Source organism: Dermacentor albipictus, chromosome 10 (assembly GCF_038994185.2).
Source record: "Dermacentor albipictus isolate Rhodes 1998 colony chromosome 10, USDA_Dalb.pri_finalv2, whole genome shotgun sequence".
In the NCBI taxonomy this organism is placed as follows: domain Eukaryota; kingdom Metazoa; phylum Arthropoda; class Arachnida; order Ixodida; family Ixodidae; genus Dermacentor; species Dermacentor albipictus.
Genome location: NC_091830.1, coordinates 18,138,679 through 18,153,879, shown reverse-complemented (window position 1 = coordinate 18,153,879; position 15,201 = coordinate 18,138,679).

Here is a 15,201-nt window from a genome sequence, read left to right as displayed (position 1 = left end):
AGAGAGAGAGAGAGAGAGAGATAAGATAATGCAGAGAAAGGCAGGGAGGTTAACCAGAGGTAGTTCCGGTTGGCTACCCTGCGCAGGGGGAAGGGTTAAAGGGGATAAAAAGAGCAACAGAGCGGAAGAGGAAGATAGAAAGAAAGAGAGACAAGCACGAACAAAGCGCGTACAGTAAAGAGCGGTAGGGGGCGGCATTCTTAGTCTGTCGTGAAGCCCCGTAGACCGCAGGAACCTTAATAACGCGAGTAAGGCCTTTAACGCGGATGTTTTTTCGGAGCATTGACCTAAAGCTTTTAGTTCTGATAGTGGACGATTGTCCAACTGGTCCAGTACTCTGCACATCACTTGTCTCTGAGCAATATAACGCGGGCAGACACAGATAATATGTGCGAGCGTCTCGTCGATGTTGCATGTGTCACACGTGGGGCTGTTGGCCATTCCAATGAGGAAAGCATATGAGTTAGTAAAGGCAACGCCTAGCCACAGACGGTAGAGCATGGTCTGTTCACGTCGTGGTAACCCAGGCGGGAGGTGCATCCGTATGTCCGGAGACAACGAACGCAACCGACACATGGTGAAAACATTTGAGTCCCACAGGGGCAAAGTACAGTCACGGGACATCAATCGCAGCCCAGCCGCGGCGTCTGTTCGCGAAAGCGGAATGAAGACTCGTCGACCACTTTCATGCGCAGATCGGGCGGCTTCGTCGGCATGGTCATTCCCGCTGATGTTACAATGTCCTGGAAGCCACTGAAAGATTATGTTATGTCCCTTTTCATGGCTTTGATGATATATGTGCCGAATTTCTGAGGCCAGTTGTTCACTGGGTCCGTGGCGCATTGGGCTTCCTATACACTGAAGGGCTGCCTTGGAGTCACTAAAGACTGTCCATTGTTGCGGTGGCTTCTGCTTAATGAAAACAAGTGCAGCACGAAGCGCCGCGAGTTCTGCACCCGTCGACGTGGTCGCACATGAAGTGCTTACTTTGATTTCCTCAGATGTTGCAGGGATGACGACTGCAGCAGCAGAGAGGTTCAGTTTTACTGAACCATCTGTGTACACATGTTGCCGGAATCTGTGCACGTTGTGAATGTGCTCCAAGGTTGCTTGTTTCAAAGCTTGCAGTGGCGCTCCAGCTTTCTTTCTGATTCCTGGAATTGTCAGTTGCACTTGCGGCCGGTGCAGACACCACAATGGATCTGATAATCGTGTAGCGGGCGTAAATTCTGATGGCAAGTAGGACTGATGTCTTACAATAGTTTTGACAAAAGTTGAAAGTGGCCTCTTTGCTGGCAAGCAAGCAAGATGGTGGGAGGGAATCCGAGTCAGGCGTCGGATGTGTGCTCTCAGGACATCTGTATCCATGTAAACGGTCAAAGGAGCGTCTCTGGCTATGGCCACTGTCGCAATCGATTACGCAGTTTTGGGGAGACCGAGACAAGTCCTGAGTGCTTGGGCTTGCACGCTTTGGAGCTTGCGGATATTCGTAGTGCAAGTATTTCCTAGTGCAGAAATCCTATTATTTCTACGAGCTGTGCGGAAATGAAGATACTGAGGATGACGAAGTTGCCGCATGACGAAAAAAAAAGAAAAGAAACGTCGTTGTGCGCTGTCAGTGACGATAATTGTCGTCAGCGTGACAGTAGGGACGGACGGATGGATGGACGACGGACAAGGCATGCTTAGTTCCGAGCACTTAACTGCTTTCGCAGTAAAATACAGCAGTGCATACTTAGACATCAGCCTTACCCATCCCAGAGTGGCCAGCGTGGTCGTTGGATTTGAGTTTTTCTGTTGAACTCCAAGTCGGGGGTTCGATTCAAGATTCCATCCAAGACAAGATTTATCTTGCATACAGATTTTGGGGCACGTTAAAGAAATCGAGGTGCTCTACTTTGCTCCAGAGCTGCCCAACTACGGTCTTTTTCGATGCTGGTATGTTGTGTTCTAAGGCCAAACACTTTCGATCAACGTAAACTACCCAGATCCATTAAAATAGACGCTTGAAGGGTATGTGCTTTTTACGCAATGTGTGATTCTGGGCTAGCTGATGCATAGCTGCCGGTGATCGTGGCACAACAGGTTTGCAAAAGGAAAGAAGAAACGGGCGAAAAGAGCGCCAAGCGCACTCCATCCGTTTTCGATCTTATAGGCATGTGGGTTCACGCAGTGGAGCTCCGGCTCTCTTCATTTCCGAAGCGACTATATAAGGTAGAGCCAGTGAAGTGGCCAGTAATGCACATTTTCTCCGATTGCCTCAACTGGCAAGCTGTATTTACTCCTGTATCATTGTCGCTTGCTGCAAGGGCAATTTTGGTCAAGTGTTTCACGAAAGCTTGTCTAGCGAGGGAGCATAGTGTTGCAAAAAGTGTGCACTGGTCAAGGACGACAGAAAAAGAGCAACATGACGTTTCGGGCCCCGTACGGTTTCCTTGATCACAATGAAGATGCAAGCATGGGCGCGCGACTATATATAGGTGAGGTGGCGCACTGTGCGGGTGTATATTTCGGGAAGATTGCCCTCCGTCCTGTTTATCGTGTGCTCATCCGATTGAATGTAGTGGTTCTAAAAGCAAACTGGCTGTCGTAATCAGCTACCAGCCTTCCTAACTGTCGTCGAGTACCTCGACTTGTCGGATCTCTCGGCGAGACTATAGGAAATTTCCACAAAGACGGATAGCCTAACGGCCATCCCACCACCTCGGGCTTCCTGATCCACCACAACTTCGCTTTTGCTGGGCCACCTCCTATACGGTCTATCACCAGCCTACTCCTCCGGCCGAACCCACTGGGCCCTCCCGGCCGGGCTGCTCTGATGCTGCTAGGACGACCCTCTACCTTTCTCCTTTCTACCCTCTCTCTCTCCTTTACTCCCATCTCCACCACCCTGCTGGCTCTGAGCCGTGCTCCCGCATGGGTTGCAGAAGGTAGTGCTAGCCTTTCCTCCTTTCCCCACAAGAACCACTTCTCTCTCTGCAATGACGACTGCAGAGTACCAGTCAATGTTGTGTCCGGTTAGTTCGTGATGTCCGGCTGAGGCGCTTACGGCATTGTGGCCCTTGGCGCCATCATTCTTGTGTTGCTTTAAAACGTTGTTTAAAATTTGCGCTTGAGCCGATGCACGGCCGGTCACACTCTTCACAGAGTATCTTGTAGCCTGTGCGCTCAAAGAATCTTTTACGCGAACCAGCTGTCGGTAATGTTTTTGGGAAAGCACGTGGAGAATTTGAGCACCGTCGTGATTGAAAATTCTTGCAAGGGGAAATGGAACATGGTTATGACGGCACGTTTTAGGACGGGACTTAGAAAGAATTCAAGGAGGACAATCGCTGAACTTGAACTGAGTTTTACTGCGGAAAAGTTACGCAAGCAGCCATTGCTGCGCGGAAGCACTGAAAAAAACAAAACAACACAGAGCCACAGCGCGCTTTGACAGAGCAATTACAACAGAAGATCATCATGTCACAAATCACTGCTAAACGTCCTCTTCTGCGAAATAGACACGTTTGTAAAACACGCTGTAACGACAATACACGCTCTTCATGCCCGCGGACTTAAAAACTTCTTGTGCAAATATGTCTCTTCTTGACAAGTTAAGTGACGCGGTGCTAAAGGCGCCGTTATAACCCGTTTCATCAAGCCAGCAACGAACTAAACCATCCAAGTCTTAAATCCTGCGAGGACTTCGCTTGTTTCCGCAGAGAACGGTACCGCCACGCGTTTCACTTTTTCTTTCGCAGCTTCAGGTCTGGGTTTAGCTGAACTGCCTTACTCTGTTCTGAGCAGTTGTGAAGGGTAGCCGCTGTTCAACAGTTCCCTTTTGACAACGTGCAGTTGATGCCTGTGTTTCGTGGGGATGGAGCACACGCGGAGGGTCCGGCGAAACGCTGCTGCACTAGCAAGGTCACTGACGACGCTCCTGATTGCTTCAGCATTGTGAGACGCCTGCTAGCTGCCGGGGGAGAGAGAGAGAGAAACAACTTTATTTGCCACTGTAGGGTAGGAAGTTAGGGCAGGTAGGCCTATTGTGTGGCTCCCAGGTGGGGCCGACGTCTTGGGCCCACGAGACGAGTGCGAGTGGCGTTTTCTTGTCTGCTCTTGTCAGCAGCTGGTTCCAACCCTCCTCGGAGGGAGCTGGCAGTAATGATTGTGGGGGAGGGTTACCCTCGCATCCCCAGAGAATGTGTGCCCGAGTGGCGAACACTCCATTGTCGCACTTAGTACAGACGGGGTCGTAATCCCCTCCAGTGATTAGATAAAGCCTAGAATGACTGAGGATTGAATCCGTCTGCAGTCTGCGAAGCATGGTGGCTTGCGCTCGTTCGAGGTCGGGGTGGGGAGGCGGGTACACGCGTCTCGTCTCCTTGTAGAAGTTGGTGATGTCAGCATAGGATTTGGGGGCCTCCGCGAGCGCATCTGGGTTCAAGGGGCCGGCCTCCCGGTTAGTTAGGCCTCGGGCTAAACGGTCGACCCCTTCGTTCCCAGAGTTCCCCGCGTGAGCAGGTACCCACACTTAGCTGACAGTTCTGTCGAGAGCGCAACCGCGGGGGCTGCCGGGGGCCCTGTTCCTTCTACACAGCAGGAGCTGCATTACTTGAAGCGTCGCGTCAACATGTCGCATTCGCGTGGGGTTAAAACATAGTCTAATGAGCTTAAGCCCAAAGTTAAACCTTGCTATCACTGCCAATGATTCGTCCTTCGCTCGAAAGAGCCATTGTGTTTCTTTTATTGTTTCGTTTTTGAAAACGGGTGGCTTATAAAGCCACCTTTGTCTGTTTGGGCCACGACTTATAAGGCCACCTTGTCTGCTCTCGTAACTCCGCGCTCTCTCTCAAATTGACTTCGTCTTTCATTCTTGCCCCTCTCATCTTTCTATTTCTATTCTTCCTTCCCTCAGCTTAATGTAGGCAACGACACTATTTTCCGATTAACGTCCTTGCCTCCTCTGTTTCCTTTCTCTCTCTCTCTCTTTGTCTGTCAGAGAGAATGAGTGATCTGCTGCACTATATGTCTGCATAAATTATGTAAATAAAGAGCTGTCGGAATTCTGATTGCTCAGAATGCTTCCGCCGCGACTCTTTTCTATTTCTCATAAAGATTTCTCAAGCACTACGGTTCATAAAGGAATAGCTCTACCGGAAAGGTTGAAAGATAGTTCCACTGCGTTATTCGCTGAATATGCTCTATAGGCTTCAAGCAAAACGCGCAGCTCCTGGCAGAAGCGTTCCCTTTCCTATACACCAGAACACCCTGAATTCAAAGGGCGCCGCCATATTGATGAGCGCCGGTCGCGCCATCTATCCCAAGCGCCGCGAAGTAGCAGGCCTGGGCTTGCCTTTTTGTTATAGCCAAGGCGAAGCACCGGCGCGGAATTCTGCTCTGTAGGCTTGTTGCCCAGAAAGTGCTCGGAGCAAACCTGCGTATTACGTTTGTAGGGCCCAAAGTTGAACGTGGCACCAAAATATACACAGATCGAATACTCACTCGTGCATTTTCACTGGGTTGGTAGTTCTTCCTATTCACTGCAGCTATCCACCGGTGGCGCAGCTTGGCATTCTTCGTTGCGGATGGAAATCGGCGCAGGCTGAAAACACCGCACTGGCACGATTCCCTACGTGTGTTGTGCTCTTCGCAAACAGCGCTAAGCAACCTGCTCCTTTTCCGCTGGTTGTTTTGGCATCAAAACACGACGCAATGATGCCCAGATGACTTCTTCTACTTTGGATCCGTGTGAACGGGCACATTTCCGCACTTTGGAGCCCTAGAGCTGGCGCTTGCCATGTCTACTGGTCGCCGGCGAACACACTTTGGCAGCCCAGTACAAAAAAGCGCCGGTCGACCGGGCAACCCGGGTGCGAGAGTATGCGTTCGGTTAGTCTGGGTGCGAGACTAGCGTGTTCTGGTCTATATAAGCCGCGCAATAGTTCTCGACATGCTGCTTATGTTTCTTTTATTTTTTTTTGTCACGCAGCCGTAGAAGAGAGACTTGGGGCCCTAGCGAAGCATTCAAAATTCGGAGCACTGAAAAATAATGACTTCATCGTCACTCGGAAAAATGCGACAATCAGAGCGAAAAGCACAGGCTGCCGGGGAAAGGCGATATTACTATCTTCAGTTTCTTGCTTTCTTTGCCACCTACTTCCTCATCGAGATGAAAGAGAATAACTTCCGAGGTAGCCTACCTTGAGATGATTTTTTTTTCATTTCGTAAACAATGACAGTGGATTACGATAGAGCTTTCCGGGGGAACGAGAGCTTAACAACTCGGCGATAAGCTAAGGGAGGCAGGTGCAACGTAATGCGAAAGATTGGACTATTTTTTTTTCTAATCACTCTTCGGGTTTATATTCTCGAAAATCTCTCATCTTTGAAATGCATATAAAGGCGATTCCCGTCGGTAAATGTTGTTGTGCACCGAATCGCTCAAAATCACTGCCATTTCTTATCATTTGCATTCTTCTCACTCGAGTGTCTACTTCAGATAGACTAATGCTCTGTCTTTTTTGAAACCTCGCATTCGTTTGCTACATAAGGGGTCCCCATGTGTATAAAGTTTCAACTGCAAATTTCGCCATACACTTTCTATTATAGCTCATAGGCATAAAAGGGGACACCCCTCTCCCCCCCCCCCCCCCCCCCCGGAAACAAGCTGATACAAACTGGAGCGGCATCTTCTAAAGGACCCCAAATCTAGCGGGATACGTTAAGCGATGAACTTTTTTCAACATACTTCTTATGTAAAATACGATATAACTCTTACATTGCATTTCGATACGTGCTACTGTACGGCCAAAGTTAAAAATTATGGAAAGATAACTGGTAAAAAATATCACTTTGCATGACACAGTGTTTCGTTAAACGTTGATGTTGGCATGCTTAGTGGTTCTGTCCTTGTTTTAGATGAAGGCAAGTAAATTTAATGCAGCAATCAAGGGCGCGTATTAATGTAGCCATGCACTATTGATTAATGAAATATCCTGCATCAAATTATTTATTTCTTCAGAGGTTGTGAAGGGATTTCAAAAGTTCAAACGACGCTAACACAGCACCTCTGACCCCACGAAATGTAAGAAAGAAAAAAAGAGGAAGAGGTCATGAGACGAACGAGTAAAGGCGGAACGGAGAGAAACGTTTTGGTGACAACTGCAGATGTTAGCATAGCCAAATGGCTGCTCGAGATGATTGAGGCATAAGATGAGATGGAGCAAAAAAGCATGGTCATTGGAAAATCAGTGGTAAGGATAGAAGACAAAATGAAGTCCGGGAATCATTCATGACAGACAAAATAAAAAAAAATTACTTGTAACAAAAGAGATACGCAAACTGAGTAACTTCAAGAGGATTGGGAGACCTTAATCAGCGTAGCTGCTCACATTGAATATAACTGTCGTTGTTCGGGCTGGCCTTAGTCGGTCAGAGTCTATTCTTGTCTCTGACACTAGGAATGATTTCGCTTGCTAGGCCCGACAGAGCTTACGTGCCGACCTGAATCAGCTCTTTCGGGGATGAAGCGGGGCAGCCAGCGGAAGCATTACCCAGACCTCTGCCGCCGGTGTGCTCCAAGATTCTGCGCGTAAACATTTTCCCTGCGGCGTAGTCGTGTAGGTGCTGCTGCTGCAGCGAATCTGCTTCGGAAGGATAAAGCTCAGCGCCACCGGAATGCGTGACGCGAACGTTGACGTATAGCGAACGCTCTGCGGCCAAGTTGAGCGATGACGCTGAATGATGTACGACTTGTCGACGACATCGATGCTAACGCCTGGCTCGCGGACTAGTCGCGGGCAACCTTCTGTATCGCAATGAAGTAAAAGCTACAGGAATGGAGCTTCGGCACACTTGTTACTTCGCGAATTATTCCGGCGGCGTTCGACAACGTTTTTCATTTCATTTTGTTTATTTCACCTCAAAAGCCCGTGGGCATTACATAAGAGTGAAATGGGGGTGAGGGACAGACAGACAGACAAAGAACTTTATTAATGGTCCTGAGGAACCGGCGTTAGGGTACCTCCCTTTTCAGGGAGTCCCCGTAGCCGTCGCGGGCCGCACCCACGTCGGGGTCGGAAGATCGTGGTCCTCCGCCCTATCGCAGGCCCTCTGGACAGCCCGTAGTTGCTCTGAGAGGTCGCCGCTCTTAAGGGCTGCCTCCCAGTCGGTTAGAGTGGTTAGCGATGAGCTGCGTAACGCAGGGCATTGCCAGAGCATAGAGGGCATTGCCAGAGCATAGGTGCGAGGCGAGGCAACACAGCAGCACATACACAGTTCATATACAGACTCAATATGCGGTTTCTTGGAAGAGATACTGGGAATACGCGCTGCTTCTGACGAGCTGCTTTTCCGCATATGCCCAAAACGAGGAAGACAAAAGCAGAAAGTAAAAGTGTAATTTTAGACTCGGTGGCGTATGTTTGTCTTAATCTGCTGTTGTAAATGAGCGGTTTATGCTTTTCTTTTAACATCGTTTAAAGCGACGCGCAAGAGAGGGAGTTCATTACTTGGACACAGCTAAGCGTTCGAAATTGGCTTCCCCTTGTCCATCCGTCCCTTCTGTCCGTCCATTCTGTTACGTTGACGGCGATCGTCGTCGTCACCGGCGACACGCAATGAGAGAGAGAGAGAGAGAGAGAGGAAAGGGGAAAGGCAGGGAGGTTAACCAGAGAAAAAGAAAATCCACGCAATGAGAATTTGTGTCGTCCTTAGGGCCTAGCTTCGCCATTGCTCCGAGCACGAAGAAAAAGGAAACTTCTCCCCGTTGAAGTCACTTCACTCCGACGAAGGCCGGTCCTCCGGCCGAAACGTCAGTAAAAAGATATGCCATAAGTTCGTCTTTTTTTCTTTGTTGAACGTTGTACCTTCGTGTCTGGCGCAAAACCCTTCGACTTGTATGTATGTATGTATGTATGTATGTATGCATGTATGCATGTATGCATGTATGCATGTATGCATGTATGCATGCATGCATGCATGCATGCATGTATGCATGCATGTATGCATGTATGCATGTATGTATGTATGTATGTATGTATGTATGTATGTATGTATGTATGTATGTATGTATGTATGTATGTATGTATGTATGTATGTATGTATGTATGCATGTATGTATGTATGTATGTATGTATGTATGTATGTATGTATGTATGTATGTATGTATGTATGTATGCATGCATGCATGCATGCATGCATGCATGTATGTATGTATGTATGTATGTATGTATGTATGTATGTATGTATGTATGTATGTATGTATGTATGTATGTATGTATGTATGTATGTATGTATGTATGTATGTATGTATGTATGTATGTATGTATGTATGTATGTATGTATGTATGTATGTATGTATGTATGTATGTATGTATGTATGTATGTATGTATGTATGTATGTATGTATGTATGTATGTATGTATGTATGTATGTATGTATGTATGTATGTATGTATGTATGTATGTATGTATGTATGTATGTATGTATGTATGTATGTATGTATGTATGTATGTATGTATGTATGTATGTATGTATGTATGCATGCATGCATGCATGCATGCTTTTCGAAGAGGCAGGACACGTGTCGAGTGAGCTCCTGAACAGCACCATGCGATGTGGTGAACATGGTTTATATCGCAGATCCAGGACCTCAAAGAGGTGCTACGTTACGGTAACGCATTTATTTACCGCTACCTCTCCGCTGAAGCTTTAATGACATCAATGAATAAGGATGCGCTAATTGGCATGGATAGATGGTACCGGCTACCCCTTTCACATGGGCAATATGGAAAGTCATCACCCACTATCACGAAGGTCAAAAAGTAGGGGTGTGCGAATAGCGATCTTTTGAGACCGAATCAAATACGGAACGGATTGCACCAAAAGAGAATAAAATCGATCCGTTTCCGAGTGGTTTTCTAATAAAGAAGTGCCGTTATCACAGTTGCTATAAAACAACGATCACATGCTAGTATTCTTAAAGTTATAACGTTTCTGTCGTTACATAGTCCGTTATGCAGCGTTGTTTCTTAAAAGCACATATGGAGGAGCATTAAGAGCAAACACGCAGTTTCTGCGCATGCGCATGAATCTTCAGAGAGTGAGAATGATCGCTGCGTAGTCTAAGGTATGGCTACCTAAGCAATGTAGCCTGCTCCACTACGCAATTTCTCATGTTTTATGTTTACACTATGCCGGCGGGACTGAAGATTTACCGTGCTTTTGCTCCAATTTTGTGTTTCATTCGGCGCAGTAAACATTTTAAAATATTGGAAAAGTATTAGCAAAATATTCGCATTTGCACATAGTGACAATGTGATTCGAAGACCAAATCGAAGAGAACACTACTCGATTTGTTAATCGTAAGCTTCGAATATTCGCGGACGCCTTAACAAAAAAGACATTTCAAAGTGACAATGTAAAAGGGCTCATTATGAGTGTCACAAAAGTTACCTATACAGTACGTGATACACAAAAAACGAGTCACAAGAGAGAAAAGTGCACGATAAATGATACAATGTCAATGTTGCAAGCACGGCAAGTGCAATATAGGATCGCAGAATGTCGCACTAGAAAAGAAAAGTCTCAAAACAATATTCGTCATCTGTATGGCATGCCTTTCCTGTATCCTTGTTCTAACACTGTGTGCACTTTCAGGTCACAAATGGCGTGCGCGTTGTCAGCGTGGCAAAGCATTCTTGACAAGAAAGTTGCGTTGGCCGAGTTTTCAAGAAAGTAATCGCAAGTAAGACATATGAGGATCCCGCAATATGAGTAGTTCTCCGCAATATGAGTGACATCCAAAAGCTATTTGAAAACAGCAAGCCTTTGTTTTTCAATGATTATTTGTTGCTTATCGGACCATCAACATTTTTAAGCTCATTGGCCTTCGATCAAGTCTCACGAGAACTTGTCCAGTGCCAGTGCTGCCAAAATACTAGAACATACAATGCAGTCCGTGACCTCATACATACTCTAATGGTGGCGTTAAGCAGCTCATAAAGTGACGAGGGGTTACAGAAAAGAGACAAAAAATGTCCGCATTTGCCACACATATTACCGTACGCTTGCTCTGGAGGGACATAAAAAAAGGAGTGTTCGTCCTAAGTTTTATCCAGTAATAATCAACTATTTCCCATCATTGAAGTTCTCAAAGAAACATGAGTCATGAACACAGGGCAAGCGCACAAACAATCAAACACACCCACACCCTAGCGGTGTTAATTGATTTAGTGTTGCTTGTTAGTGTCCCTGAAAACTTCGAGATATTTTACGACTCTCCTCTCGACTCACGTTTTCCAGCTCTATCCTCTTGACGACATCGCTTTGCTCGTAGGGCGCACCCTCATATTCCAAGGAGTGCCCTTTTACATTTAAATTTCACGCACGACATGCCATTTCCAAGTCCACTTCTCTCTTAGCTCGACCTATATTATCAGCCAGTCTTTTTTCACCTGTAGGTTCATACGACTCCCCGTGCGCCACCCATGGGTGGTCCAGCCCCATCATTTTTATCCCCAGCTCGGCACTAAATGTGACCAACTGCCAGTCATTTCTTGCGCCCTCTGTCCCTTTATATTGCTTTGCATCCTTTATTCCCACGAAGAAAGCTTAGGCCGTGAGCAATCTTGGACAGCCGACCAAGGCCACCAATCACTTTGGCTTTCTTATGTTGTTAAAGGGCTATTCCTTCATATACATCAGGCCTTTGGAAGAGTGCAGGTCTCTCCCGCCTCCCCTTCCCACTTTCTTCTATCATTCTCTGTCGGTATTACAGGGCCTCTCTGATTAGTCTTCATCGGCGAGGTCAAATGTGTTCTTGGATGTATAGCTCTTTATTCGGCGAGGTTATTTATTTCTTACGTCCTGGCAAAGTGATGGCTCTGACAGAGCTACCGAAATAAGGCGTGACGGCTAGTCTGTCATACTTGCAAGTAGCACAGCTTTGGTGGGGTATGTTTTATTGTCGTTGCATTAGTGCCTTGTTGTGTAATGGTACTGTAATGACAGTCTGTGGTTTCGAGTTTCTCTCGTTTCTGTCTTGTTTTATTTGTTGTTGTTGTCGGGGGAACGTCTTCCCCAACTTAAGCAACTTGAAGCTGCCTAGTAGGGGAATTCGTGAAAGAAAATTTCTGTTGGCGACATTTTTGGCTTGTTGTCTACAGTCCTGTATGCAGTAACGTCCGGTTGTCTACGTCCTGTAATCTCCCGTGCCGTATAGTCCCACGCCCACATTTTTTTTCGTCTTGTTGGCTGTAACTATGTTTATTGAAAAAAAGGCGACAGAGGTTCCTAAGACGACAATATATATATTTCTAAAATGCGAAAAATGAATGAAAAAGCAGGAAGTTAAAAAAACCCTTTAAGCTGGGGATTCTAACTTATTACTTAATACACACGAACCAGGTACCATACCAGTGAGCCACGCTGAATACGTTTCCATGAGGAGAGGATACGCTGGCTTCCCGTGCCATCTATGAACATGGAACGAACTTGGAATAGGGAACTTCTATACTAAACTCTACTAGGAACTCCAGAAACTTCATATGAAACTCCTGGACAGCGGATCGCACGTCCTTGTGGCTGAATCCCACATGCCTCAAACGAATTAACGTGTCCAAGCGCGACGATAAACTAAGCTATCGCTGGCACTGCTTCACCCTTCAGTTGAAACCTGCGATTTTTCTTTGCCTTAACACTTATGTGTGTATTGCAACTAGCGTCTAGTCGAGACCGTTACTAGTCGATTCAAGCGTGCTGAGGCCAAGTGATCGTCATTGCGAAGAGTACGCAGTATGTGTTGCATCTGCGTTTAGTTTGAGCACTGTGGCCTTTATTTACTCATTTTTCAACGTAATTTCTGCGTACTCACTTGAAAGTAAACTGTTCCAGAAAAAGCCGGCAACGCAATTTTCCGAGATTTCCAATATTAATAACTAAATGAACTCAATCTGCTGTTTGTTGCTGGTATGGCGTTTCATACGTAAAACTGATCAGATTATAGCTTAGATTTCGCAGCGTGTTTCAATGGAGAGGCAGGCAGCACTTTTATTGTGCTACTTTGTTTCACTCTATTATGTAGGTTGAGGCACTCAGATGAAATTACGTAAAAGTTTGCCAATTTGCTAGAATCATGGTGGAGATATGGGTGAAATGCTGGCCCAAGGCGGTCAATTCCTGTTGTGCATAGAGAGTGTCTTTGTTGAAGCTTAGTGGGTTTTCCTAATTTGGTTGCTCATGTACTATTACAGCCGTACTAGTTTCTCAGCATTCCTTTCTTTCTTCATTTTCTTTTTTTTGCTGGTTTCCGGCTCTACTCCATGCCTGAGTAAATGCAGTGGCATGGAATAGGACTTGAACTTTCAGACCAGAGAATTGGAAATCGCTGGCAGATGCCCTCGCCATGCAGTGGGCATAAAATTTACTTAATGGTGATGAAGGACATGAATGTTACTTGAAACATTTATTTGGTGAAAGTAGTAGAATCACCTATGAGTCAGTTGCCACGGAAACCTGTGGAAGTAGCAGGTGACAGAAGAATGTGTTGCCGGATTTAGCACGCTGCCAAAACATTCTGCTACCTTTCTTTCTCACTATTTTTGTACGGCAGTGCATTCCATGATCATTCCATCAGCTGGTTGAAATTATTCTCACAGCGTTACGCGTTATTTCACAGAATACCTTCTCATTCCTGATGGTTATGGGATTACTAAGAGGGCGCTCCTGTACTCCATCATTGAATGCTCCTAATACGGAGCTAATGCTCGCAACAAAACAAGGCGTGTATATGGTGCAACAAAAATCCCGAGACCACTCAGCACACCCTAATATAATGCGAAGGGGGTCACCCAATGTTGGTAACGTACACCTCCCAGAAGCACTTGGATTTAAAGTGGATGGAGGCAACAACCAGTCAGCAGTCGAGATATGCAAGAGATGTTTAGAGTGTTGGTAGACAAACAGCAGGGACCGGATCCGTTACAGGCATAGGCAGCGGTACAAGGCAGATACCGAAGTTTTGAGGAACACGAAAAGGATTAAGGAGATGCATACAAAAATGATGGAATAAGAAGCATGTATAGCATACCAGATTAATTCAAGCAGGCTAGGTTACTAATTGTCACCACCCTAATTCAAAGCTAATGTCAATAAACCACCATCAATCATTAATGTACAGGGATACAAAAAGCCGAAAAAAAGACTTCGTATTGCAGGATTCAATTCTAATCGTACGATTAAGCTCGATTCGGTTTCAAACACACATTCCTAATAGCGAGGTCGTATCGAATTGTGGATGAGCTGTAAATTGGAACTCATTATTTCGTTATCTCCGTTTTCCGCTCGCATTAGTACATTACATCGGCACGGCCGCGCGTTCAAGGTTGAGGAAATATCAGTGCGCGCAGCTGTACGTTTGTGAATTACCGTATTGCGCTTATGGAATATTGCAAGTCTTTCCCCCATATTGCGTTTAAGTCGCATACGACGAGAAACCTTTCAATACGGACTTCGAAAACCATGTATTAAAGCATGTTGCTCGACCAAGTTTCCTACCGTATATCCATTTGATACTAGAACTTTTGAGTGCACTTATGTTGTCTTCAACGTCTCATTTTCTACGTAAGCACTTTGCTTGCGTATTCCATTAGTTGTTTTCTATGGGCACATCTGTTGCATAGTTGGCTGTTCTATAACCACTGCACTGCAAATTGATTGGGCGTTTGTATAGGTTCCTGTATAACTGTGAAGTATAATTTATTTATATGTATGATTAGATGGTTGGATGACAAGCTCGCCTGCGACATCCGGAACCGCTAGCTTGAACACCCAACTACGGCATTTACAGAGGTATCGATTCCTCAGCGCTGTTACGAACTTGTACCGCTGAACCACGATTACGGCTTTGTGGTCCCGTAGCGCTCGTCACCCGTTTCGTGACAGAGCGTTGGTAGCGAAGACTCCGAGCCTGGCGTCGATGAGAATAACAAAAGGGACTTTATACATTATATACAGGCTATCATACAGGACATGAACGGGTCGGCACTGGGGCCGAGTGCTCACAACAAACGCGACTGTTCTCGCACGACGACGTCCGGCGAAAACGCGTGACACATCTCACCCCAGTCGGGAGCGACACTCTCTCCCGGTGGGTTGGCGGATCCTGTTTTTCAGGCAGCGCGTTGCTGCTTTTATAATCCCCGAGGAACCATTGTT